Source organism: Kryptolebias marmoratus, linkage group LG3 (genome assembly GCF_001649575.2).
Source record: "Kryptolebias marmoratus isolate JLee-2015 linkage group LG3, ASM164957v2, whole genome shotgun sequence".
NCBI classification, from domain to species: domain Eukaryota; kingdom Metazoa; phylum Chordata; class Actinopteri; order Cyprinodontiformes; family Rivulidae; genus Kryptolebias; species Kryptolebias marmoratus.
Genome location: NC_051432.1, coordinates 19,329,155 through 19,357,011, shown reverse-complemented (window position 1 = coordinate 19,357,011; position 27,857 = coordinate 19,329,155).

Below are 27,857 nucleotides of genomic sequence, written 5' to 3'. Positions count from 1 at the left end.
ACCACATCTCTTCTTAACTGCCTTTAAATAGGAAGGAGTAGCGTCTACCATCTACAATGCTGGAGAAGTAAAAAGAAAGCGGCAAAGCTCCACAGCAGAGACTAGAGTCTCTATAGCATCCCTACCCCTTTTTTTCCACTGGATGCATCTCGCTTTTTCTGAATTCAAACGCAATTTTGTTCTGTATTTCACTTAACTCAGTTTTGTACTTTGAAAATGTTAAAAGTAATACATGTCATCTCCAAGAATAAAAGTCACCTGCAAAAGTTATAATCTATGGGTCAAGTCTTCTAACTCATACTCATTGACTTTGCATGTTACACCGCAAGTTATTATAATGGTTGCTAAGCAATTGTAAGAGAAATTACACAGAAATAATCTGATTGAGTCATTTCAGCCAAGATTTAGAGCTCTTCATAGCACAGAAACAAAATGGTGAAAGTTAGTATATATTGTATATTCTTATAGCTATAGCTTATAGCTGTATATACAGTAGTGAGTATACATGTCCTTTTTAGATCTCACCCTGATCCCTGGGATGGCATTTGTTGTGGCATTTTATAAATAAACTGAAGTCAAAGAAAATCATCATATTTCAGTCATGCTTTCCACAGATAAAAAAACAAAACAACATTAACAAGTGGTCAGGTTGTACAACAGCAGATCAGACTCTGCTCAGTTTACCTCCCTCACTCATTCTAACCATATGTAAATGGATTTTGGATGTCTTATTAGGAACACAACAGACAATATACACTAGAAGAAAGACAGCATGCTCCATCGACATGAGCACAGGAGCCCCTTAAGTGTATGTGTGCTCAATCCTTTACTATTTATTCTGCTGACACATGGCTAAACTGTCCAATTTAATATGAATTGCCTCACTTTGTTTGCAGATGATACAACAGTGATAGGCCTCATCAATAACAACAATGGAACATCTTAGAGAGTTGGGGTAAAACAGTTACTGAACTGTAAGGAAAACAATTCGTCTCTTAACATCCACAAAACCGGTGATCTGATTGTACACTTTAGGACAAAGGTCAATCATTACCTTTTGCATATCAGCAGCACTTATTTTTGGGGAGGTTACATCATTCACAATGTCTCTTGGAATGTCAGAACCACACATTTGGCCAAGAAAGTTTAGCAAAAGATGTATTTTGTTGGGAAGCTGAAGTTAGCTTCATCCTCCCAACCTTTTACCAGGGCACTCTTGAGAGTATCCTGACAAGTCGCATCACATCTCCGTATGACAACTGCAGTGTAACTGACAAAAAGACTCTTCAAAGTGTGGTAAGGATGGCTGACAGTAGTCATCAGGGTCTCATTCCTATCTTTAGAGACCAAGGCCTTAGTGATGTGAAAGATTTCTCTCACCCTGCCCCCAGGCTGTTTAACCTTCTGCCATTTGGTACCAATTGTTAAAATTAAGAACAAATACACAAAAAAAACTTTATTCCTCTAGTACAAAAGGTGCCAAAAACCCAGAAGCACTTCTCTGAACAAAAGAACAAAATCGTGTTCCGGTATATAATATTTTTATACCTGAAAAACAAATAAAAATACTCAATAGTAGCATTATTGTACTGGCCATTTACATATACATAAGAACAAATAATTTATGATCCTCAAAATTTGTCTAGATCTTAGCCTTCTTTATTTGTAGTGTTGCTGATTCATTAGTTGGCTGGTAACCATTCTTTTATAAATCATTTTTGGCTTTGTGACTACCTCTGTTAGTGGTTCCCGCAATAAACTTCCTGTGTGAAAGACTGGGGGCATAAGGCTGGAAAATAGTGAACACATTTGAAGTTCTACTGAAGTGAAAGTCAGCCAGAGCAGTTGGACCTTCATTAAGAAGCGAGCACACTGGGAAGGATTTAAAAAAGGAAACCACAGAGTCAGACAGGTGAGTGAACTGGGAGGGAAAAGAAGTGGAATAAGAAAGAAAAGAACAAGTAAGACAGCTAGGTAGGTTAATCACCGAGGAAAAAGTCAATCTAATTACTATGTAAAAAAAAAAAAGTGAGACAGAAAAAAAAAACATATTCACCATGAAGACATTTCCTGTGCTATCCTCTGACAAACACCTCAATGAGGAAGATGAGTGATTGTTGTGCTGACTGTACTCCCCCTATGTGTTGCTGGGCAGTGTGCAAATCAGCTGACAGTACTGTATTTCACAAGAAACACTGTCTGATATGAAAATCAGGACTTGTATTCAGTTAAACAGGCTGCGCAAAGCTAAGACGTGAAGTATAAAGAGCAGTGGAGATAAATACATACTGAATGGCATCTGAGATTCTGTGCTCAACAGCTTGGAAAGCATTGTAAACACACACTCACTCCGTACTGCACACCAACACAAACCCACATACTTACATGCAGTGATATCATTAACTGTTTCCTTTTATATTAGGGTCTGCCGAGATTTTCAGCCCTGTCCGGCCCACATACAGGGAACATGCATGCGCAAATACACAGATACGGAGAGAATTTAAATTGTGTAACCTGCTGGTTTTATGTAAGTGTGAAGCACACCCACTCCATGAGAGCTGAGAGTTCACAGAGCACTGAGGTGAAGCGAAGACAGAGGCAGAGACAGACAGTGAGAGAAAGCCGCAGGGAAACCGTGACATAGGCAAAGAAACAGAAGAAACGCTACACTTGTTTTTACAAGCTATTTAAAGGAAACACTTAATGCAATTTCAACAAGTTGGCATAATTCCATGATGCCTTAATGGAGTGTCTGTGATATCCTTTGGAGCCAGCCACCTCCTTCAACCCAGAGAACTCAGTTCTCTTCTTCTCTGGGGTGAACCTTAAAGGACAAAGGTCAAGCAGTGGTAAAAGACTGAGACAGAAAGGCTGGATCTTTGTCCTTTGAGCTGTGTCTGTGACACCTCAGGCCTCTGCAAACATGAATACCTCACTAAATGAGATTTCTTCAGACCAGACACTCAAACAAATGCTTCACATGAAGCAAAAAAAAAAAAAAAATTGACAGAAAGATTTATTTTTGCCAGCATATATCTGCTTTAAACTACAAAAGAAGGGGTACATAAAAAATAAAATAAAATAAACAATATATATGTATATGGTGAAATTGTATGTTGGTCAACTAGTTCTTTTAATATATTATAAAATTACAGACGTTTTTATTTTAAACACAATTTTTAATAGAAAAAACATATATTGCTGAGCTTCTTCTCTGTTTGAGGAATGAAAACTACAACTAGTTTGAAGAATTTTACATTAAAAAATGGCAAAATAGTCAAGCAGGAAATCTATTTAAATATTGATTTTACACACCAAAAGTTGCAGTGACAACAAATAAAAGAATGTCAAAGACGGCGAAGTGCTTCAAGGTGACAGGTGCTAAAACTACTGTCAACTTTCCACACAAGCTTTTTTTGAATCAGGAGAACCACATCCCTAATAAATATGTTCAAAAGAGTAATGTGAATTTGTCTGAGGTATAACTGCATGTTTCATGAGTGTGTTCAATTTGTTTACGGGTAAAATGTGAAATGTTTTTTGAGTATACAAATCCACACAAGCGGAATATATAAAAGAGGGTGTTGGGGTTATTTTCTGAATATTAAAAAGTAAAATTTTTATGGCAATCCAAGACTCTGCAATACTATTGTTGAACACAACAGCAAAGGCAGAGCTGTAGTTGGAACATATCATTTGGAATCCATTCTCACTATACATTTATCACCCAAGTATATGTTTGAGACAAACGAAGAATGCTTTTTGCAAAAAAAGATGGTGGTGTTTGACATCCATTCATACATCCATTTTCTTTTACCTGCTTTTCCACGTAGGGTCTAGGGCAGTGGTCTTCAATCCTGGTCCTCGAGGACCACTATCCTGCATATTTTACTTGTTTCTCTGCTCCAACACACCTGATTTGAATCAATGAGTGATTAACAGGCTTCTGCAAAACACGAAGAGGTAATTTAACCACTGAATCAGGTGTGTTGGTGCAGGGAAACAAGTAACACATGCAGGATAGTGGCCCTCGAGGACAAGGATTGGAGACCCTTGGTCAATTCAGGGGTCATCGGTCTTCTCATTGGTAAGCCTCAGCTGCCTTGAATCTCTTCCACCATTTCAGAGCTATTCAATTGTTTTTAAACTTAGAAAATTTTTAAATCTTTTGTATAGATGGAACAGTCTCCAGTCTTATGTGGTGCAACAAATCTGTCTTTTGGGGGTTAATGAGTACAGTAATTTATTAAAAATAATACAGAATATATAAAAATATTTCCTTGTGTAATATTCCCTGGGTGGTGTTGTTGGTTTCATTTACTTCAAGGTTTTGGTAACTTAACCTAATCTCATTGTGTAACTGCGATGGGCGGTTGCCACCATGGTAATAGCCCTGGCCTGCTACACTAACATGTATGTTTTTGTTTATGGGAGGAAACCAGAATATCTGAAAAAAATGGGAAGAACATGCAAACTTCACACAGAGAGGCCCCAGGTGGGAGGCAAACCTTTCCTTGTTGCTGTGAGGCGACAGCTTTAACCACTGTTCCACCATGTCAGTGTTTGACATTTTTCTTAAATAAGAATTTTGCTTAATGATGAAAGTGAAAACAATACCAAAGCCTCGAAAAAAATGCCACTGTCCATTTTTACACTTGATTTTTTTTTCTTTTTTCTTTTTAATTTCTTACACATACTATGTGCTTATACAAGTGTATTGGCCTGATTTTATTACCTCACAGTAGGAAAGTTCAATTTGCTTTGAGTTTTCCAGAGGCCAATAATTGCGAACAACAGTCTGTTACGCACATGTGAAAGCCCTGAACAGCTCCTGGTGGCTTTATTTTATTAAAATAAATGAAACTGACTCAACATTGGTATGAAAGTGACATTTTATATTTATGTAAAGGAATAAATAATTGATAATGTTTGGATTTTTATCAAGTAGTATCACTGCCCTTTTTAGGGCAGAGTTGATATAGATACTAAAACACATTTATTTTCTATACCCACTTTGTCTTTTTCAGTGTTACATTGAAGCTGCATCGTATCCAAACTGTCACCAGGCAAAAGGCAGGATGCCCTCAGGACAGACTGCCAGTTCATTACAGGGCCAGCACAGAAACAAATGAGACAAATACTAATGCACACACACACATTCATTCCTATGGTCAAATTAAAATAACCAGTCAATGTATCACGCATGTATTTGGAATACAGAGCAAATCTAATATGAAGACATTGCACAAAGTTTTGTGAAGTCAAACCTCAAATCAGGGTATCATTTCCTTCTGTGGGGAATAACCGCACATACTACTGCCCTCAAGAAAACACACCGTTATTATGTTATAGACATTACGTAGTAATTAGACTGCAAAATGTTGATGCAGAATCCTGGTCAACCAGGAAACTGGGATCCTAAGAGTTTGAAAAGAAGGTAATTGGACTTTCATTCTTGTTTCTTGAAGATTTTCCTAAATACAACTTCTAAGCCTAAAACTTCCAATTTACAGAGAAAAAACAATTGCAAACACAAAAGAATCCAGTTTCAGTGCAAACACTCAGAATTTGTTTTTGCAGTTTGATTAAGATTTTACTGACTTCAGTTAGGGGTACAGTCTGGAATGTGATTTTGTTTTTCTTTTCACATGAGCAGCTGTCAATCTGTTTAAATCTATATAATAATATATAGATAAAAATAGCCCAAGTTTGTGGCTTCAATCTGTAACTTTAACTTATGTTTCATTTTACTTCAGCAAGCTTAACACTAAGCTTCTTCACTCAGAGTAACTCACAAAGACAGAAAAATATTCCAAAAATGTCCTTTTATGTGTGGAAACACATTAACTGTTGTTCACTGCAATAACCTCACAGGTTTACAACCTTCCTTGTTTATGATGAATAATAAGCCTTTAAAAATCTATATTAAAAAAAGAAACACCATCAGTTTCAGCACCTGAAATGTGTGTTTTTAATCCCAAAATGCCCTGTCACCACTAGGTGGAGACATAAAGAGTCTTGTGAAATCACATTAACACTGTACAAGTCATGATTCAAACCATTTTGGAAACTGCTGAACTCAAAGCAAACTAATGCAAAGTGTGGTACTTAGAATTGATGACATTAAAGGAATCAGTTAGATCCATACTGCAAAAAGGCTCAGCAATCATTTTTTAGCATCCAGTAAGCATCCTCCCACGCAGCCACTTCACACTCTGTTGCTGTGTCACTGTTGGCTTCAAACATCTTCACTAATGCCTCTTCAAAACCTTTTGCTAATATCTGCAAAAATTAATCTATTCTGTGGCTATGTGAAATTACACCATGCAGTCATGTCCCTTGGGATATAGGACCACAAAGTTCAGTGCCTTTACTTTGATATTTACAGTATTTTATTTGTTTATTCACAAATAAGTCTGCCTGAGACAACATTACAATAGTAAATACACAATCAGTGGTGTTTGATTAAAAGAAAAAAATGGTTACGTTAAGATATTGGTAGGTTGGCCAAATTACTCCAAATGACAAAAGTTAATAAACCGCAATATTCCTGGCATGTAAACACCTCTTAAAAGTGTCAAGTCTTTTTTCCTCATCACAGTTTGATCTGTCTGTTTATTGGTGGCGATTGCATCACCCATTTACCACCAAACAAGCGGGGTGTTGAATTTCCTTCCATCTGCTCCAAGCAAAACATGTGACGTTCCAACATCTCTTAACACAGATTCTCATTCAGTCGGCGAGCTTTTATGTTCGAGCTGCGAAACAATGTGTCAGTAAAGGACGTGTAAGGTAACACAACATGTGCAGACACGTTTCATTTCTGTCTTTGACCTGAATGCAGATTTTACAGATGTATCTGATGGGCGTTTTGCTAAAACACCAACCGGCCTGCCAGAACTTTCAAACTTCTGACAAGTAAAATGCAAAACACAAAATGTTTCTTTATAAAAACACCCTCCAACAGATACACACATCTCCTGCAAAATCCCATCCTACAACTGAGAGGACATGTCACTAATGACTACAGGACACTCCCAGGAAGCTAATTAGTATCGATCGCCCGCCGCCAGAAGCAAAGGGACGATAATGATTATGCTTGTGTCCATTCGTTTGATTGTCTGTAGAGTTAGCAAAATATCTCATGAACCACTTGACAAATGTTAATGAGGCTTTCTGAAAGTAATTAGTAGATATATGTCTAACATTGAATAACTTATGGAGTCAAGCCAATTCACAATGGCTACCACAGCTAATCAACATTAGCCAACACAAATATGGCTCTAACTCAGTCAGTTTTACCAACATTAAGCTAACATTTGGAGTGGTATTTGCTGAGAGTCATTCCCAACACATACTCTGAGCTCTACACATTGTATATAATCTTTGCTTGAAAATTCTGTCAGAGTCAGCACTGTTTGTCTTTCAGCAAATTAGCTAACGAATCCCTGAACAGATAATCACTGGATGCACAACTACACCGTTTGGTTTAAATTTGGTGTTGCAGTAGCTGAGAGGCATCCTCACCTCTTACTGGGCTGACGCATCTTTTAGGATCTCGCAACGTTGCATGAGATAATGCATAACGTCATTTAAAAAGTTTCACCAAACCGGCTATGACACCATCACTTTTCATCATAAATTAATCTCTGTTTGAAACTCTGGCATGAAAGTCGACAGGTGATTTGCATTCCTTCAAGAAATGCTAGGTTTAACTTTTTTTTTTTTTTTTTCCTATTCATCCTATTTATAAAGTGTCCAAAACGACAAGCAAACTGCAAAGGGAAAAGCCAATAAATATTTCAGGGTGTGTTGCCGTTAGTTTCTTCCACCAAGAATATTTGTGTTTGTGCGAATTTAGGAACAGCGTTGATGATGCCGGCCAACCGTGCAGCACAAGCAAAAATGATGATGAAAAGGAAAACGAGCTCTCCAGGTACTTAAAAGGAAATCTGTGATGTGTTTTCATGTGTTTCGGGCTCAATTAAAATGCTGCACCATCATTAAAGAGTGCGACACACTCACCTGCTCTCTTTCACAAACCTCCACTCATTACTGGCCTTGTTCCAGCCTTTTCCTGCTTTTCGTCTCGCCTTTCTATTTCCTCTCTTCATGTTCACCTTTGTTGATCTCTGAAGCTGGAGCACAATGGCTCCTTGATCTGCTTTCAGTTTAGCTGTCCTATCCTTCATATCATTTCTCGTCTTTGTGTGTCCCGCTCAACAACTTTTAGTGACATTTTCATTTTTTTTTTCTCTTCCTCAATGCCTTGTTGACTAGACTAGTCTTAATGCACACAACTGAACAAGATGCTCTTTTTTTATTTTTATTGCTTGTTGCCATAAAAGGGTGATTATGTAATTGATTGTGTGTGTGTGTGTGTGTGTGTGTGTGTGTGCTTTGGTCTGTCTGTTATTAAAATATCTCATGAACCACTGGATAGATTTTAATAAAACTCTCAGAAAGTAATCACTGGATACACATCTACAACTGATTACCTTTTAAAATTAACCCAACTCAAGATTGTTATTACAGCTAATCAACTATAGTAAACACAAAAGTGACTTCAACTCAGTCAATTTCACACCTACTGAGCTAAAATTTGGTTTAGTAATAACTGAGAGTCATTCTCATCATACACAATGTGTACTAACAGATTTGGCAAGATTTTTGCTGAAAACTTTGACATTAACTGTTGGAGTCAACTTTGTTAGTCTGTTAGCAAAACATCTCATAAACCACTGGATGGATTTTGATAGAACTCTCATAAAATAATCATCAGATTTTTATCTATAACTGATTCAGTATTGAAGTCAACCCAATCCATGATGGCTTCTACAACTAAACAAAATGAGCAAACACTAAAATGGCTTTAATTGTTTTTTGTAGATTTTAGGCAACGTTTTTGTGTGGTGTTAGCTGAGAGTCATCCATAATACATACTCTGGGTGTTAGTAGACTGTACAAAATCTCTGTTTAAAACTTTGGCATGAGTAGTGGCTGGTGAAATGCATTCCGTAAGGGAATGCTACTTTTTATTTTGTCTATATCTAAGTCTACTTTAGTGATTTAAAACCACAGGACCTGTAATTCCTCATTAATTCCTCAGTAGTGTGGCCACAAAGGGAGTCCATAAATAAAATAAGACAACTGTGCAGTAAGGTTTATGTTTATCAACTCAGGGCAAATTGCTATAATAACTAGTTCCATTGTTTTGCTTCACTGTGCAAAGTCAATTTAAAGTTATTTTTCAAGTACATTAAATTGGACAATGAATGTTAGGTGACAGCTTCATGTTTTCATCTGCAAGGCTTTCATCTTTTGAACAAATTGCCAGACAAGACTTTTATTGGGAATAGCTACATTCTGTTCATCGTTAATTCATGAATTATTAATTATGACAGAAGACAACACTATGAAATTACAGGTGAAAGCTTAGGGGAGCTGGTGCCTATCTCCAGAACTCACTGTGAAAGAGGTGGACAGGTCACAAGTCCATCGCAGTCCACATAGAGACAAACAAGACAGACAACCATTCATACTCTCACTCACATCTAGGGACAATTTTAGAGTAACCAATTAACCTAACATGCATGTTTTTGGTCTGTGGGAGGAAACCAGTTTACCCGGAGCAAACCCACGTGCACACAGGGAGAACATGCAAGCTCCACCCAGAAAGGCTCCAGGTAAGGAGGTGATCCTGCAACCTTCCTGCTGGGAGGCAACAACTCTAACGACTGCACCGCTGTTCCACCCTGCCATAAAGAATCTTTTTTTTTTCTTTTTTCTTCTTTAGGGTTACTGACATGGATCAGTTGTTATTCCTTGGAGTTAAAACAACCTGGTTGCATTACAGGCATTGTTCCAGATAGGTACTGATTTTAACAGTTAAAATGAAGTGCATGCTCTGCCTGATGTGTATCGTGCTGCATTGACTCTGCCAAGAATGGTGCATTGCTGATATTTGTAGGAGTAGTATTGATGCACACTAGCTTCCTGGCTCTTTGTTGATTGGTCAAACTTTGGCACACTCCTTATCATCACCTGTTAAATGTGTTCTAATGGCTCACTGAAAAGTGTTCAGAAGCAGTTTAATGGTTGAAAACAGAAATGAACCCAAAAAGTTTATTTACAGTATGTGAGTGGATAGATGTTCTTAAAGCTCTTTGTTAACTGAATCGTCTCTCTGTGCATTTCGTGGTGGTATAGTCTTGTGATGTACAACAAGCAGCCTCCTGGAATTGTTCTTCACAGTAAAACAATGCTAAAATTGCCAATGAATCACATGTAGAGGCAGTAGGTGTGGGGGAGGGTACGAACAGATGGAGATTAACAGGACCAAATAACAAATAAAAATCAAGTAAAAAAGAAAAAAAGTATTTTATTAACAAAGGAAAAAAACGACAAAAAAACCCAATAGTGGTTAATTTTTCAAGCATTGACCCAACTTTTAAAGGATGTTCACTTCTGTTCAATTCAAACTCTTGTATAAAGTCAAACAGCTGATCAGTGTTATAAACAAGACATTTTTTTCTGATTAAAATATTTTGTCTTTATTTTTCCAAGGACATCCAAGAATTTCAGGACATTCTGGTCAATTACATTCAAAGAGAAACTCCTTTTATGTAAAGCGTGTACGACTTGTCTTTGGGATGAGTAAGCAGTCAGTTATAAAAAATAAAAAATAAATAAAAATGTCCTCCTACGCTTCTATCCAAAGATTTCAATAAATAAATAGCATGCTTTCTCTTTCCAAGTTTATCTCCAGCATTTACCACCTATGTTCATCATCACGTTTGGTGAAAACTGACCTGAAGTTTTATTTTTGTTAATTTTTTTTTTTTTTTTGAATAAAGAAACAAGTGAAATCAGAAATGATTTTAAAGTATGAGTGATTTGATGAGCCATCAGCAGGCAAGTCACTGCTTTAGATTGATTTGAATCATATTTGACATTCAAACGCCTCCGCTCTGAGCTTGATGCAACAGTGTTTGTGGGAGTGGATCTACGCAGAAGCCATTGATTACTATGTAGGTGTGTTAAAAATTTATATTATGCTTCATGTAAAACAAGATAATAGTTTCACTGCTACAATAATACATTTAAACTGTTCAGTTTTGGATGGAAAACTACACAACTGAAGCAAGAAAAAGTTTGAATTTTGTACTTTTCATCAACTATTAGGCTTGATCACATGATGATTTTTCTTCATAAGCGAATAAATATCACTGCTCTGATATAATATATATATTCAGTTAAGGTATTCCGGTTGCAAAAATAACCCAAAAATGTTGTGTGGAGTTTCGAAATTTTAAGCTTGGAACTCCACACTCTGCAGTTTTGAACTAAGAAAGCTTTCAAGATGGGAAGTGAGAAGTTTTAAACAAAGATTTTTTTAACTTTTATTTTCTTTACTTTTTCTTTAGATTTGCCATGACCTGGATGACTGAGAATCTACACCAGCAGATTAGGGCGACAAGTATCACTCGAATTAACTAACAGGTAAGATTAACTAAAAAATAAAAATAAAAAAGTGCATTTTTCCAAAAGTGATGCAGACTTTAACAACAAGGCTGGAATTCCAAAGCAGAATTTTTTTTTTATAAATTAGGTAAGATGTTTGGATGAGCTTCAGTTTACTTGGAGCCTCTCAGTCCTAAAACATACCAGTTAAAGTGGTTTAGGGATACAATTAGGATACTTCCTGGTCACCTTCCTTTAGAGCAGGGTTAGGTGACCCTGGTCCTCGAGAGCCACCATCCTGCATGTTTTCCTTGTTTCCCTGCTCCAACACACCTGATTCAGTGGTTAAATTACCTCTTCATGTTCTGCAGAAGCCTGTTAATCACCCATTGATTCAAATCAGGTGTGTTAGAGCAGAGAAACAAGTAAAACATGCAGGAAAGTGGCACTCGAAGACCAGGATTGCCTACCCCTGCTTTAGAGGTTTCAGCACAGCTTGCTGAGCAGAGGTTGCAAAGGTAAATTGTGGCTCATTGAAATGATTATATTTTCTAGTTTGCCTTAAAGTGGCTGGAGAGCTCCTGTGAGCATTCCCAATACCTTTGAATATGGTTCTCAAATCTTTCTAAAAATGTTTTTGGATGTTAGATGTGCTTTTTGTTCATTTCTCTTTCAGTCATTGTTCCTTTTCAGAGGAATCTTTACTGTGTTTGAGTCACTCAACACTGATCTTTGAATTGTTTTAGCTTAAAAACAAATTTTGAACATTGATTGTCTACATGTAACATATAGCTTTGCGAAGAAGCAATTTGAAATAACATATTTAGATGCTCTTTAACAGCTTCTTGCAAAAATTCCTTACCCCCTTTTTTAGTGTCTTTACACAAACTCCCAAATGAAACAGTTCAATAGGTACAGAACAGGATTTTTCATATGAACAAGGTGATTGCCAAAAAGCTATGAGTGAAAAACTTCAACATAACTCATATAAAAAGAAGAATATGTACATAACAATGATGTATTTGAATAAAACAAAAGGGAGGAAAAATGTTGTTTGACAATCTGCCAATATATGAGCCCCATTTCAAAGTGAAGTTCTTTTCTATGTTGGAAATAAATTTGGACAAACCTTTCAAAAGCTTCACCAAACAGACACCAGTCCAACTGGATGTACTGTGTGACCCAGTGGACAGTGCAGGTGTCCAATTGGACGGCATGAGTGGTTTGGCTTGGCTGTACACTTACCTATTGGACAGAAAACGAGCAGCTGAGTCTTTATTATTACATGACCTTTACTAAAAATGTAATACGAAATGTTTTACGTTTATGTGCTTTAAAACTTGTAAACAAAACAATATATTTATTGGAATTATATTGATCTTACTACATGTCTTTTGTTCAATTGTGGAAAGCAGGGAATTTTATTTTTGGTATCGGTCTAATAATCTAAGTTACATGATTTATATAATGAATGGTATAATGTGCATCAGTTTTACAAGAGCACAGAATGAGTATACAGGAAGTGATTGAAGTGAAACTTGGAGAAGCTTCCACATTTTTGCCAACACACTTTTTTACATGACTGCTGTGAGTAAAATGCAGCGCTGAAACTTAGCTTTTCTTTAAATGCAGTTAGGTATTGTTTGCATTGACTAAAACCATCTTTTGTACACAACTGTTTTTTTCAAGCCTGCAAAAAAATAATATTTTATAGTGTTTGATCTGTAAAGAAATGTTTGTAAACACTTTTTTTGTCATTTTTTCTAACAGTCAAATTTACATTATAAGACAGATCATTTACTTATATATTTGTTTTTTGTCGCTCGCTCAAGTTTTTTTGTAAATCAGTGACAGTTTCACATTTCTTTACTGTTTATTGCATTAATTTTGTTCGAGCTTGCGGTGGTGGGCAATGTTTTTGGCAGTGTCTGTGCGTACGTGTGTGTGTGTGTGTGTGTGTGTGTGTGTGCGTGCGTATGTTTGTGTGACTGTCTGTTACCTAAATAAATCATTAACCACTCGATGAACTTCAATAAAATCGGCAGAAAGTAATCATTGGATGTACTGCTACAACTGATCACCACTGGAATCAACTCAGTTCAAGATGTCTGCCACAGCCAACTGACCCTAATATCCAAAAGATGGCTTTAACTCAGTTAGTTTTACAGATATGAATAGACAGTTTGGTGTGGTAGCAGCACAGACTGAACCCCTGAGCACATTATGAGCACAAACAGATTGCAAGACGTTTAAATTTTTGCCGTTAACCTGTTTATCTTTTATCGAAAGACCTCATGTCCCAGTGAATGGATTTTAATGAAATGTTCACAATGTAATCATTTGATATACAGCTGTAACCAATTAACTTTTGGACTCAATCTAATTTAAGACAGCCACAGCTAATCGACAGTAGCCAATGCAAAAATGATTATAAATCAGTTAACTCAGTCATTTCTACATATATTGAGCTAAAGTTCGATATGGTAGTAGCTGAGGGTCATTAATAACACATATTCTAAGTGTGACATCTTGCAATATTGCATGAGATTGGCTATAATGTTATTTTCTAGATTTGACCAAAATGGCATCATCTTTGTCCCTTCTGAAAAAGAGCTTAGTTTAAAAATCTGGCAAGAAAGACTGCAGACAATTTGCAGCTCTTTAAGGACTGCTAGGCCTTTCTTTTTTCTTTTTTTATATGTAACTGCTTCACCATTTTCTTTACAATCGTTATCCAACCAATTTATGTAAAAACTCCCTGCAGTTTTATTATAGCAGTTTTAAACAATTAATCTAAATTGTGGTAAAAGGACAAGTTTAATGATAGAGTGGTTTGAAAAATGGTTGTATTTTCTGTGACAGTGGAAAAATTAGCAGTAAACATTCCAGTCCAAAGGTGTTTAGTCTAATTTTGGCACAATACTTCATATATTTTAGGAGCTTTGACATTGTTTTTATGTTTTTTTTTTTTTGCTTTACAGTCCTCCTTCTAGATTATGTTTAGATAATTTACAGTTTGAAAATACCTACAACTTTTTCTTTTGTACGCAGCACAATCAATAACCACCTTGCATCTCCACTGGTGAAGGTCAGTGCTGATGTTTTGGTATTTCAGTAATCAACAGGCAGCCACTTTGTCCCATAATTTAATCTTCTTTCATATCGTGATATAAAAGGAGGAGTTTCTGTGCACCTTTCACATTTTGATAGAGCCTAATATGCTCATCAGTCCCATAAAACAATAGACTCCACAGATTAAAAATTATTGTATCGATAGCTGTCCTAATGAAAAAGATAATTGTGGGGAAAAGTGCAATTACAAACAGCTACAATTACTCCCAGTAAAAGCATTGGATGGACATTGGTAATTATGTTCCTTTACATTATGTGGCTTTCAGTGGGTCAAAGAAAAGAGGGAGTGAGAAAATGAGAGAGAAAATTTCACCTCTCTTCTTTCATCAGACTAAAATTATTATGGCAAGTGGACCCATTTTGCCACAGCAGCAGTTCAAAGTTTTACACCAATGGAGACCAGTGTCATTAAATGAATGTGACCCACCAGCCTCATGGCCTGTCTGCTGAACTCAACAAAGATAATTTCTTAGTAATTTTCCTGTATCCAATTATTTCCTATTAGACAGGGTAGCAGCTATTATAAGAGCACCATCAAAAGAAAAAATGTAGTAAAAGATGTAAGTGAACCTTATAAAACTAGGGCAATGACCAAAGCACAGAGACATGTAAGGTAGGATGGGAGTTTGACTGACTTGGTAAATTTTTGACTGAAATTTACCAAGAGAATATTTACATTTTGTCTCCTTACAGTCCTTCATTTGTTGAAGTAGAGCGATGTATGAATCAAGCAGTGGATTTTTATCGAAGCATGTCTGCATCTGTGTAAATTGACATGTATATGCATGTGTGGTCTAAACATACTCTTCAAAGCATGAATTTAAATCCAAATCCTTCCTTTCTGTAGTGTTTAGGTGTATACATCAAAGTGCACAACAGGTCACATTCAGAAAGATAAAGAGGGTCAAGCTTCTCCCTCTGGATTGTCCCATTTTTACCTTTGCTTTTGTCCTTCTTTTTTACATTTTTTACTAAAATTTCTCAGCGTATTCTCTCCCACTTGCTCCCAACACTGAGCCAACTCTCTGTCATGTCTTCGCGTTCCAATTTTCTGCCAGTCGAACACGTCGGGACAACAGTGACTGCTGGCAGTTTTTGAGGAGACTTTCCTCTTGGGAGGTTTATTTGGTTTTCTACATAGTGCTGCCATTTTCTGTCATTTTGTGAACAGAAAGGCAGTTAAGAGCTCACGTAAGAACCGTTCCTCTTTTGAAAGAATGACAGGCTGGTCGGAGCCACAAGCTATCCACAAGGGGCTTTCAAAGTATCTGACATCAATTTAATAATCTCACTTGATCTTGGTTTTGGTTTCGGAACTTGAGGAGAAGAACTGAATCTAAGGAAGATGTATGACAAGTGTTTTGAAGGCAGGAGGGAATTAACAAAATACAGCACATTGCTTTGCTTAAATCCAGTACTAGAAGAACAATTAGCAAGAGAATACTGGCTATCATTTCTGAAAAAAATTACTCACAGAGATAATGATGATTGCTTTCTGAAGGTTTTATTAAAATCTGTCCAATGGTCCATGAAATAATTTGCTAACAGATAGACAGGGATGCCCGTAACAGTGAAGGTTTTCGGCAAAGATGTTGCTCAGTGAATAATGTCATGACTATATGATGATGTATACGGTGAGGATTTCTCTCAGCTTTGGCCGCGCCAAATTTTTGCACAGTTTCGAATTTACTAAGTTAAAGCAATTTTTGACTTATCTTGATTAGCTGGGGCAGACATCCTGAAATTGACTAAATCCAAAAGTTAATCATTTGTTTATGTATATTCAGTGATTACTTTCTGAAAGTTTGACTACAATTCATTAAGTGGTTCATGAGATATTTTGCTAACACTACAGGCAAACAACCACACACATGCACCAACACAATCGAAAACAGTATTGCAGCTTTGCCTAAAGATAAGTAACCTACAAAACTGAAGTATTAATCAGAAGACGTCTGTGTAATAATTGGTAATTGGCTCTGTGCTCATTTTATGCACAAACACAAGAGGCTTGTTTACCAACTATTGACTTAATATGAAAATCACATTCTTAACAATCTTGTGTTCTTAAATTGCATTCAATCAATGATTCTGAGAAGATAAAGTATCATTATCATTGCCTATAAACACAGTTTGCTTTGTTTACAAGTTGTTGAAGACTGCTTATGCTGACAAAAATACTTTGTTGTAATTTAAAAATGGGGGAAAGTATTGAATTTTGTGGGCCTCATTAGAAAATATCTTTGTTAGATATCAAAAGCTACACTTATCACTTTGTTGTGTTTTTAACTTAATCTGGATTTATAGTCTATCTTTAAATGTAGTCAGAACAAGCTCAAACTTTGTTTAATTTAGATCCAATCAAGAAAACCTATGTTCAATAAAAAGTTAATCTTCAACTGTTTACTCCTTACAAATAAAAAAACAAAAAAAACTGGCTAGTCTGTGCCCATGGATTTGATGGTGTAGCCACTATAAATATCTGTTATACAGTTAATGTCTGGTAAAATGTTTGGAGTATATAAAACCCAGAACTGCAAACATAAGAATTATTTTCTGTTTTCTTTTCTAAAGGTAGATTTAGAAATACAGAGTTGGCTGACAATGTGCAGGTGAGGTGTTACAATGGCTTTACGAACACAGAAGCAAAAATAACAGGATAATGTGTGCCAGTGAATGTGGGTGGATTTGCACAGCAAGAAAGAAAGAACATCTAAAAAAAACACACACATTTTGAAAAACCTAAATTAGATGGTTTCAATAAAACCACTGAACAAAATTAAAACCGGAGCCATTTTAACTCAAACACACAAAGCCCCATTCTTCCAGGAGGCTGTGTACCCTTTTTGCTTTGTGCACACTTGTTTCCTCTCGTTGCTAATTCCTCTCATCTGTCTGTCTATCTCTGTTCAGCTCTGCTTTAATTATCAGCTGGCTGCAGCAGACATTGAGTAACCACTCCTGACAAGCAGGTGTGGAATGACAGGGGTGCACACAAATTGGTTGCACATACACACAGAGAATCACACTTTAACAGAATGCATGCAATCATCTGCCTCTATAAACATAAACAATGGGAGACACCGGCAGATATGAAATTAGGACTGCCTCTCTCACACACATACAAACACCGTATTTCTTCCAAACAGGGTGGCGGTAGCAGCAAACAATGTGGCCGATACTGCAGGCTGGTTGGAAAAAAGAGTGGGGGTGAGTGAGGATTAATTACAGGTGTGAAGGAAATAGAGAGTAGAACAGAAGGACAGGAGGAAAAAAAAATATGAGACAAGTGAAGTTAGATGAGAGAAAATGTGGTAATGCAAACAGTAAATGTCAGTTGTAAGTTGCCTGCATTACTCTGTCTTTATGTACCTCTAAGAATAAACTCAACCACAGAGGAAATAAACTGCTGAAATGAGCATCTTTTCTTGTGTATTGGGGTATTTAATATGTAAAAATTGCAAGCCAGTACTACATAAAATAAAGAAAAAGCATTCAGTGCATTAATTATCTAGTGTTGTTTTTCTGCAGATGTGTGAAGAAGTTTAAATAAAGTAAATTAAAAGTGACAGCATGCTATAAGACTGGGAAGGACTTTTGACTAAGGGATCAAACCAAATTGTCTTGGTTGACTCATATAATGCGACCACCACCAAATCTATATGGCAAAAGTAGAGTTTGCGGGTGTTTATTTTACTTCAGTTGAACAAGACCAATGCTGCGTCCAGCCCAGTGCATAAAGTTCTTTGTCTAATAGAAAAAACAGGGAAATTAATTTCCATTTTGTTTATTTCTACGATGCTAGCACATAATTTCATAGGTTCCACAAGAGGGTGACCTCATGAAGCTTGTTTGATCTGTGCCTCTGGCCTGACACCAAGTTTCTCTAACACAGGCAAGGTATACGGGCTGTTTGATGTGTCAGTCATACTGAATTGTGATTTGTCTGGCACTTCACCCACGCCCGGTTTCCCTTAAGAGACCCCGTAAGAGCTGAACTCACCAAGACAATTTAACTTCAGGGACTCCACTCAAACTGTTCTATCATGGAAAGGTGGAAATTCACAGAGTGGAATGGATGGTGATCTAAGGTAAGTCCAGTCTCCAGCTGTTGAAAATGGCTATACTTGACTGATGAAGAAGGACCCTAAAACAGAGCAGGCAAGAATCAATAGGTCTCCACTTTCGTTGGCTTATAACTGCAACTTTGATTTTTGAAGTTTGTGTGACACTGTTGGCTTCATTGAGGATCTAGAACGTTTTGAGTGGGAAACAGAATGTGAATTAGTTCTTTCAAATCTGAGGCAACGTCTGCTACTTCAGACTGAGAGTGAGTTGGTCTCTAAAGAGGACGAGGTCATAGATCCTAGGAGGATTGTTCATGAGTTGGGGTAGAAGCGTAAGAATAAGTTCTACTGAGATCAATACTCCTTTATGTGTTCACTCCATATTGTGACGTTGTCGCACCTTTGTTCTAGCCCCTCTTTGTTGCATTATCTTCTCATTGTGTTGCATCACAAGGAAGTGCTAGACTTCAAAGATCATTTTTCGTATCTTGTTTTACATACACGGCAATGAAATAATGAGCAGCAAAGTTCATATTCATGGTTCTCTGGAGTGATCATTGTTTTAGTCATTAACTAATTAACAGTTTGAATGCTATGATTTTTTTAATTAACTTTTTTAAATAATATAAAAATGATGCCTTGGTTTTATTTATGCATTTCCCAAAATGCAAAATATGGTGTTGTAATATGTTCCAATTAAATACAAAACTTCCTGTAGCTAGACTGAAGGCAGAGTTTGTTCATCTACTAAGAAATCAATGCAGTTTGGAATAAACAGTCTATACTTAATAATATTCCACACTTGTATCTGAATTGTACTTGTAGGTGTATTCATTACAGGTTATCTCAGTGCAGGACTTGTTTACAGACGGCAAGAACACCTAACCTGTAAGCATACTAATGAAGTCTGAACTGATGCTTTTCCCCCGTGCTCCACTTTTACAAAAGTGATCCTAGGTAATCAAAACTATAAAAATTGAAGGAAAAGAAAGAGTCTAACAAGCATCTTCCAGCTAAATGGATTTTACAGATGGCAGGTGTTATAATAACTGGTAAAATGAAGAAGTGAGAACCAAAATGTGGACGTGACATACAACCATAGACAAAGAAATTTAAATGCTATTTAAAGCTGCCCTGTGTGTATCTAATAATCTCATCGCTCCAGTATTTTCTATCAATTAGCTTTGCAGAAACCCTCAAGAGACACATGAATGCATACATAAACAGTTCTAATCAATCTAGTTGATTGGGGACCAAATCAGAGACAAGTATTCAATTTTGTGTGATTACTCCTTTTATTGCTGGACCACGAATGTCAGACTTTTTGTTTCTTTAATCACATTTGCATAAAAGTCTACTTTCATCTGATAAAAAAAATTAAAGAAAATCACAAAATACAACAGTCACCATCCCAACCAGAGACCTATATGTAAAAGAAAACTGCATTAGGAGTACATAGAGTAAGTTTTTTTCTTGTGGATGTATTAGTGGAAAAGACAAATCAGGGACTGTTATTCAGTTAGAGTTTTATTAGAGTTTTTTATTTTATTGAAGATGAGAAACTGTTTAATTAAAATAATTTGAATGTGTAAACAAAGTACCATGTATTCATTTTTACAAAAGGTTAATCACACAATGTCATATTATAAAGAGTAAAAAACAATAAAAACTATTTTATGTGTATTTCCTAGTACAGTAGAAGTATTAACTATTCTATAAAAATATGAACAGTAAAAGAGTTTCATATCTGTTTCTCTATGTTTCTTCTTGTAAAGTTTAAAGTCTTTTGGGATGATCAGGAGACACCACAGACAACGTCTTAGCATGAGTGAGGAGGCCTGCATCTTGGTATGGGTTTGTGAGTTGGCCTAGTCTCCAGAGGGACAATAATGATCTGAGGTCAGGGTCGGGGGGCTGTGAGTTATGAGAACATATCGATCCCTGTAAGCCTCGCAGTGATTGACGGTTGTTTGTAAGTCGAGTAGTTCTGAGCTCCATAATCTGAACTACAAACCCTAAAAATGTGTTTTTCAAAGTGGACGTAGATTGTATCTTTGGTGCATCTGTAAGGTGGGATTTCAGTGAATGATCTAGCTAACCTATTAAGCCAGTATAGCACTGCATTAGGAGAATGTGCATAACTCCAAGGTCTCTGGACCCTGATTAGCAGATGTGTTGAGTGATATTTTCACCAAATATATAGTTTCAGAGCCATCACGCAATGTGTCAATGAATCACCTGCTAAATGAAATCCAAGCACCAACAATCAAACTGAAAATGAAGACAGCATGGAAGTGGAAGTTACTCAAAGTATGTAACCTCTGTTTCTGGTTACTCCTGTTTTCTTCCACTACCCAAAAACATGCCCATTTGGTTAATTGATGATTTTTAATGGACTTTAGAAACCTGTATTTTTGAATGTGTTTACATTTCTTACATGTCTTTCAGTTGGCCTTGTGATGGGTTTGCAACCTCTCCAGGATGTATCCTTCCTCTTACTTGTCCACTGCAGGAATGGACTTTGTGAGATTAGCATTGAACACTAAGTTTGATGAGCTTACTGAAGCCATGTTGCAGCACCAATGATTAAGACCATCATTGTCACATTTATGCACAGCTGAGGGAGTGTGTGTGGTTCGGTCGGATGCTAGCTTTGACATGGTACTCATTAGTCTCCCCATGCTGTTACACAGTTAGACACACAGCTCCTCTTCCTGTTTGAAAAGGTAGTTTATTTTCCACCACCAGCTACTCAGTTAGCACAACTACCAGATCAGGAGCTGTCTTTGTCAAGGATAAAGCCTGAAGCCACAAGGACACAGCGTCTGCCAACAGCTCAACACTTTTAGTTTGCCATATAAACACATTTGGTTCCAATACACTGCTAATCACTGTCAATTTATTTGATGAAATCAATACGTTAATATGAAGTCATGAGCTGGTTTTACTCCTTGTGTTCAATTTGCTGATGGTCCCTTTGCAATTAATTTTACAAATAGATAGCAATTAAGCCTCAAAGAGCTGCAGGTCTGTGGGTGTTACTGGCTTGAATGACATGTCTGACACTGTAGATGTAGGGGAGAATGACAAGCTGTTTGGGCGAGACAGGCGAAGAGGTTGATTCACTGGTGAAGCAGAGTTTCTTGCACGCTGTTTTGATTCAGCTGTGACATAATGACTGTGATTTTGATGTAATCTGTCACACTCATAAGCAAAGCGTTTTTCAAAAACAATCTGATGTTTGCATGGTTATCCATTGTATTTACAACTGGTTCTATGATTATTTCGTCTTAGAGACCCTCAAAGGCTGTTGGTTTTATTAGTGATGTCAGTGCAACATGTGAATTGTTTACCATGTTCTAATATTCCAAGGATTCTGCACATTAGAAACTACAACATTGTGGTGGCTGCACTTTGCTGTCCATATTTCCATATGTAGAAGTCCTCAATGGGACTTCTAAATTTGGAAATATGCTTCAATAAGGCATCAGACATAAGATCAAATATATTTAAACACCTTTGCTAATCAGAGGTTGATGTCATTACGTTCTATAGCCATATCCACAAACAAATGCACATATTTATTCTCATCAGTTTTGTTTGTAGACAGTAATTCCTTCCAAAGGTTTTTTTTTTAAATAAAAGGAAGTCTGATTTATTGCTGATAATACCCTAAAATAAACAGGATGAGGGATGACTTTGCAGCAAGTGACAACTTGTTGCTTCGGAGTAGACAATTTATTGTAAAACAGAAAGAAGATAAAAATACCAAGTAAAACAATATTAAGCCTACAATATATTGTAATAAGTTGCAAATCAGCTACAACAGATTTTTTTATAATACTGCTGCTCACATTTCAATGTAAAATCTGGAATATGACTCTTACTCGGCATCTAAAATGTTTTGTTTCAGAGCACGATGTTGAAAGATGGAAAAGAGAAGGCTCTCCTGGATAAAAGAGTTGTTTCTAAGTCATAAGGGGAAAAAACAGTAATCAGAGTGAAAAATCAAATGTGTTTGGGAAAAGAACACAAAAAAATAGGTGATTTAGTTCAAGTTCTAAGACCAGTAGGTCAAATTTGAATTGAAGACACTTTTAATCAGCAAGGCTACACACCTTGATGTTTTTTTCTTGTCCCATTTTGCAGACTTCATAATTTGGCCCCAGTAAAGATTTCATTGCATATGTGCCTCTGTGAAGCCAGATGTGAAAAGCCTCCTCCTCTAATTGCATCTTAGTCTACTTTAGTCTGTGAAGCAGAGACATGAACATCCTTCAAAGCATCGTTGCCTTTAAAGAACTAAACATTTGCTAGTGCAAATACCAACAGGTAGAATGTGGCTGTTTTAATTAGGTCTGACAATGCATCTTTGTAATTGTCTTGTGTTTTAAAAATACCTTGAGGCGAACGAGGTCTTAAAAGGCAGTTGGTGCTTAAACCGAAGGTGCATATCTGTCACAAAATCTGCTAAATTATATAACAAAGCAGAGACGTACACAGTATTTTGCAGAGAGGAAAGTGGAGCGGCAAGTCAAAGGACGCCGACAGGAACAGATGGAGGTTTCACACACACACATACACAAAAGACAGTATAATTTACAGGCTCCAAAAGGGAACCGAGGTTTATAAATCAACAACTCTGTGACAGTCTCGACCCAGACTGTCAAAGTACTCCCAAAGCACATGTTCATAGCAGGACTGTCAATCAGAATCAAGCACCAGCACAGAAATGACACATAACCAAGAACCTGTAAGTATATAAAAGTAATGTAATTCTCTTTTATCTCTTCACCCACATCTGCTCAGGTTTACTTTTGGAAGCAGCCAGAGGGCATCTTTAACTCACTGTGAACTTCTTCTGTGTGTCATGATGGTGCTGCTAAAACATTCCTCAGAGTCATGAGGTCAAAGAACTACTGCCAGGATACTGTATTCATAATTTAAAACACTCAAGGTTTACATTGACCCCTGACCCCTCACATAACAGAGTAATGTCCGGAGCATGCTCTCTAAAACAAATTTGTAGCTTTTATAGCAACATTAATGGGATTCAACACCTTACTTGGCCTCACCAGATCTAAACATCATTAAATCTTTAAATAAATGTCTTCGGCCTGCAAAGGTTAGTACATTTCCATTTCCTTCAATTCCTCAAAGAGCTGGAGGCATTAATATGAAAGAAGATCCAATTTGTTCTGACAAAGTTCAGCACAAGCGAGACCAACATTTAAAGACAGCTGCCCCTCACATGAAAATGCATTTAATCTGTGGACGTTTTAATTGCAGAGTGAGGGAAGAGCATGTTTGACCAAGGTGATGTTTTTTTGGGGGTTGTTCTTTGGGTGAGGAGGTTCATCAAAGTATAAGCATTCTGACACAGTCACCAGTAAAAACAAAAACATTTTATATTTGTAGAAACCAATGTATTTCCTAGACTAGTCAAAGTGTACAAATTTCACATACATTTTTAGACATACAGGATCTACAATGTCTCCATTTGTTTTTGTTTTTTTTGTTTTTTGTTTTTTTAGTTCCACATAAACATCATAGCTACTTTGCTGTATTAAATTAGGATAGGATATAAAATGTCTGGTCAATCTGGTCACAAAGAAAGAAGGCTTGTACACAAATTGTGTTAACATGCTAAAAGAGAAATATAGGAATCTACATATTATATAGAATAGATTTTTTTTCAGAAAACTTAAAATGACTATGTCTTTTCAAACCAACTCGGTTGTATAAGCAGGTATAAACTAACACTGTGGCCATTTTATCTTGGCTTTTTTGTGATAATGATGATGAGCTATAAAAAACTCCCTCTGATTATTTGCATAGCAGTGTGTTCAGTGAGAGACTGCTGTCACTATCATGCTCAGCAGAAAGACTAATTTGTGTTCCTGTCCATATGGTTTCAATTCCTCCACAGCTGTAAGAAGTCTGAGACAGTCAAGATGCAAAAATATGATCTACCAATTGATTAACTGAGTTGGATTAATGTTTTAAAGTTAAAACGAATATTCAATTGATTAGCTTATTTTAAAAGAAGTTTAAAAGAGATATATTTTTAAAATAGAAAGTTTAATGTGTTTATTACATCATAACTGAACATTCAGTTGATAATTTTACTTTATATAAAGAGTTTAATGTTATGATAAATATTCAGTTGATTATTTGAGCTAATTTAAGGAGTTTCCCGTGTTTATTTAATGCCATTATGAATATTCAATGGAATTTTCTTTAACCGAATCATGTTATTGCAAATTGTATATTTTGTTTTGCACTGTTGTCAGAATGTGAACCAACACTTTTGATATGATGACATTTAAATCTGCAAACTAAAATAAAATAAAAATTTATTTTTAAAAAGCAATAATAAAGCCACTCTTTTAGTTTTGTTCGTTACCAGAACCTGAGAAGCACAGAAGTTTACCAAACAACCATATGACATTCCAAATAATATAATGTGCAAACATCTGCACAAACCTTCTACCAGTGTACCGCTGCATACTGGAACAGACTGCCACATGTCCACATGTTGAACTTTTTTTTTTTAATCTGTAAAAATAATGCCTCTAAACATAAAAGTCATGTATGAAAATTAATTTGCTGGAGTTTTGGTCTGAAAAGAAACATGGAGGATTTATATTGGCCATGTGCTGCATTCTAAGTCAGTTTTGCAAAAAATAAATAAATAAATAATAAAAAATGCAACCATCGTTCCTCTTCCAGCATGCCTGTCTATCATCTACCCATGACAAACAATGCATTTTAGGCGACATGCATTGGGAATCATGTACCAAACTGCCATAAGATGTCAAAACCATCACCGAATCAGCTCTTCAGAATGCTGAGAGGTAGAGCTGACAGGGCAAAGATGGAGCCTGCGAGTTATGGAGAATCAGGAGCATCTCAAGAAAGCAGCAGCAGGGGTGGACTGTATTGTGAAAATGTCTTGATAGAGTCCTCCACATATTTCCAAATGTACAAATAATGGTTTAAAAAAATTACTATGTGGTCACTGACCTGAGACCCCCACTATCACTTGGAAGCCACCTCAGCCAGAGAGATCACGCCTGACCAACATTCAGTGGAAAATGGGATTATGTGTCTGTGTGAGGAGGGCGACCTTGAAGAAGTGTTTGTTTTGGTTCTAACTCTTTCTCTGTGGCTTTCTTAATGCGCATTCCACCTCAGCAAAGTGATTTTAAAGCCAAATCTCCTCCTTGTCAAATGGAGTTGTTTTTTCTACAAGCAGAATGCAAACAGAACGTCTTGTTTCTGCTGCAGGTTTGTGTCAGAATAGAAACGACTTTTTGATCGTCACAGCAGTCAATACAACAGGTTTTTATTATACTTTTATTCTGACTTTTCTTTTCTTTTTAAATGATAGTTATAGTACTCAAATTCAGGTTGTTTAACACATTGCAATTAAATGTTATTTCTTCTAAAACCACATGTAAAGTTTTGTTTGCTAATAGAAATGTGTTGCTCGATAGAAATACAACAATTAAACTGACATATAATAAAATACTAAAAAATGCAGGCATTTCCTGGCAACAACGTTTTTTTTATTTTTAAGATTTCAAGCTAGTCAAATATGTCTTTGGAAATATTAGTCATTAGTGTTGTCTCTGAGTCTACAGCCAACAATGAGAAACAGAAATTATCCCAGATTCAATCAAAGCCAATTTCTTGCAATGATCTGAAAAATATTAAATTAAAAGATCTGCAGCGAACATTAGGCAAAACTAAAACCAAACCAGCTCCGTAAGGTATCAAATGCCACTGTAGCAGTGTTCAGTGCTTTTAGCTTCACATTAATGGACCAAACAATGTGTCTCTTTCAACCTAGAGGCTGGTGATTTCCAGTGTGTTGGATGTAGTTTGAAGTTCGTGGTAATTCTTCTCTGCTGCACCGGAGGTGCCTTCATGAAAACACAAGAATTGATACACTGTGGTAAAAAAAATAAATAAATAAATTGTGGAGTTGTGGTCTGGTTTTAAAATGATCACAAACACAGACATGATGCAAAAGGCAATTAAACTTGCAACACATTCTGAATGAAATGTAAAGAAAATCTTACTTGCGTATGTTACATAAAAATCAATGTTCTTTGAGGCAGCCAGCCTTGAACTGCAGTAAACTTTCTATTAATTTCAGTATTTGGCCACATTTTCTAAATAGTTCATTATGGCTCATGCATTTTAACCTCCCATTGAATGATCAAGAATTCAGCTCTGGCCAGTAGCTCAATATTTAGCATCATCTGTGATCATTCAAAATCTGCTATTTCAAATGGAATATGTATCTTAGAGTTGACTAAGTATCTGTATCACAGAGTCTTTCTTTGTGTCTAAAGACAAAACTGAGAGGGGAAAGACAGCTCAGAAAACACAACTCTAGCTGTTATGATCTAGTTTTATATTTTGGTTCAGTCAAATAAATCACATGATTTCTATGTGTAAAATGTAAAAAATAATGTTTATTTTTTTATTTATTATTTGCATAAGCAAATGGGTAAAGAAATGTGGGTTCCATTTTATCAACAACTGGAAGATATTGAGCTAAGGCACTTAGCAACTAAATGTGTTGTTCAAAGCCATCACAACAATGGAAAACATTTGCCGCTCTCCCACGATTCATGTCTTCACAGGTTTATTCTGACAGTCCAGTGTGGTCACATAAAACAGCTAGTGAGAACCAAGGCTCTCAGTAGAAATCTTTTCGTTCTTGTTTGTTTGTTTCATCTCATTTTGCACAAGGTACTCTGGAGGGATGACATCTAGTGCTGACTTTTTATCAAAATCATTTTTCATGTCATGCAAAAGTATAAATTACATGAACATGACAGGTAAAATCTGGCAGAGGCAATGTGGAATTTTATTAAACAGCCATGTGGTCAAAAACCTTAACATGATAAAACCCACCCAGATTAAAGTCAAGCAAAATCAAGATGCTTTCACCAAACATAACCAATGAGCTCTATCTATCTATCTATCTATCTATCTATCTATCTATCTATCTATCTATCTATCTATCTATCTATCTATCTATCTATCTATCTATCTATCTATCTATCTATCTATCTATCTATCTATCTATCTATCTATCTATCTATCTATCTATCTATCTATCTATCTATCAACCAGGAGACCATAGCAAGTCTATTGCATGTCTTTTTGGCAATGAAT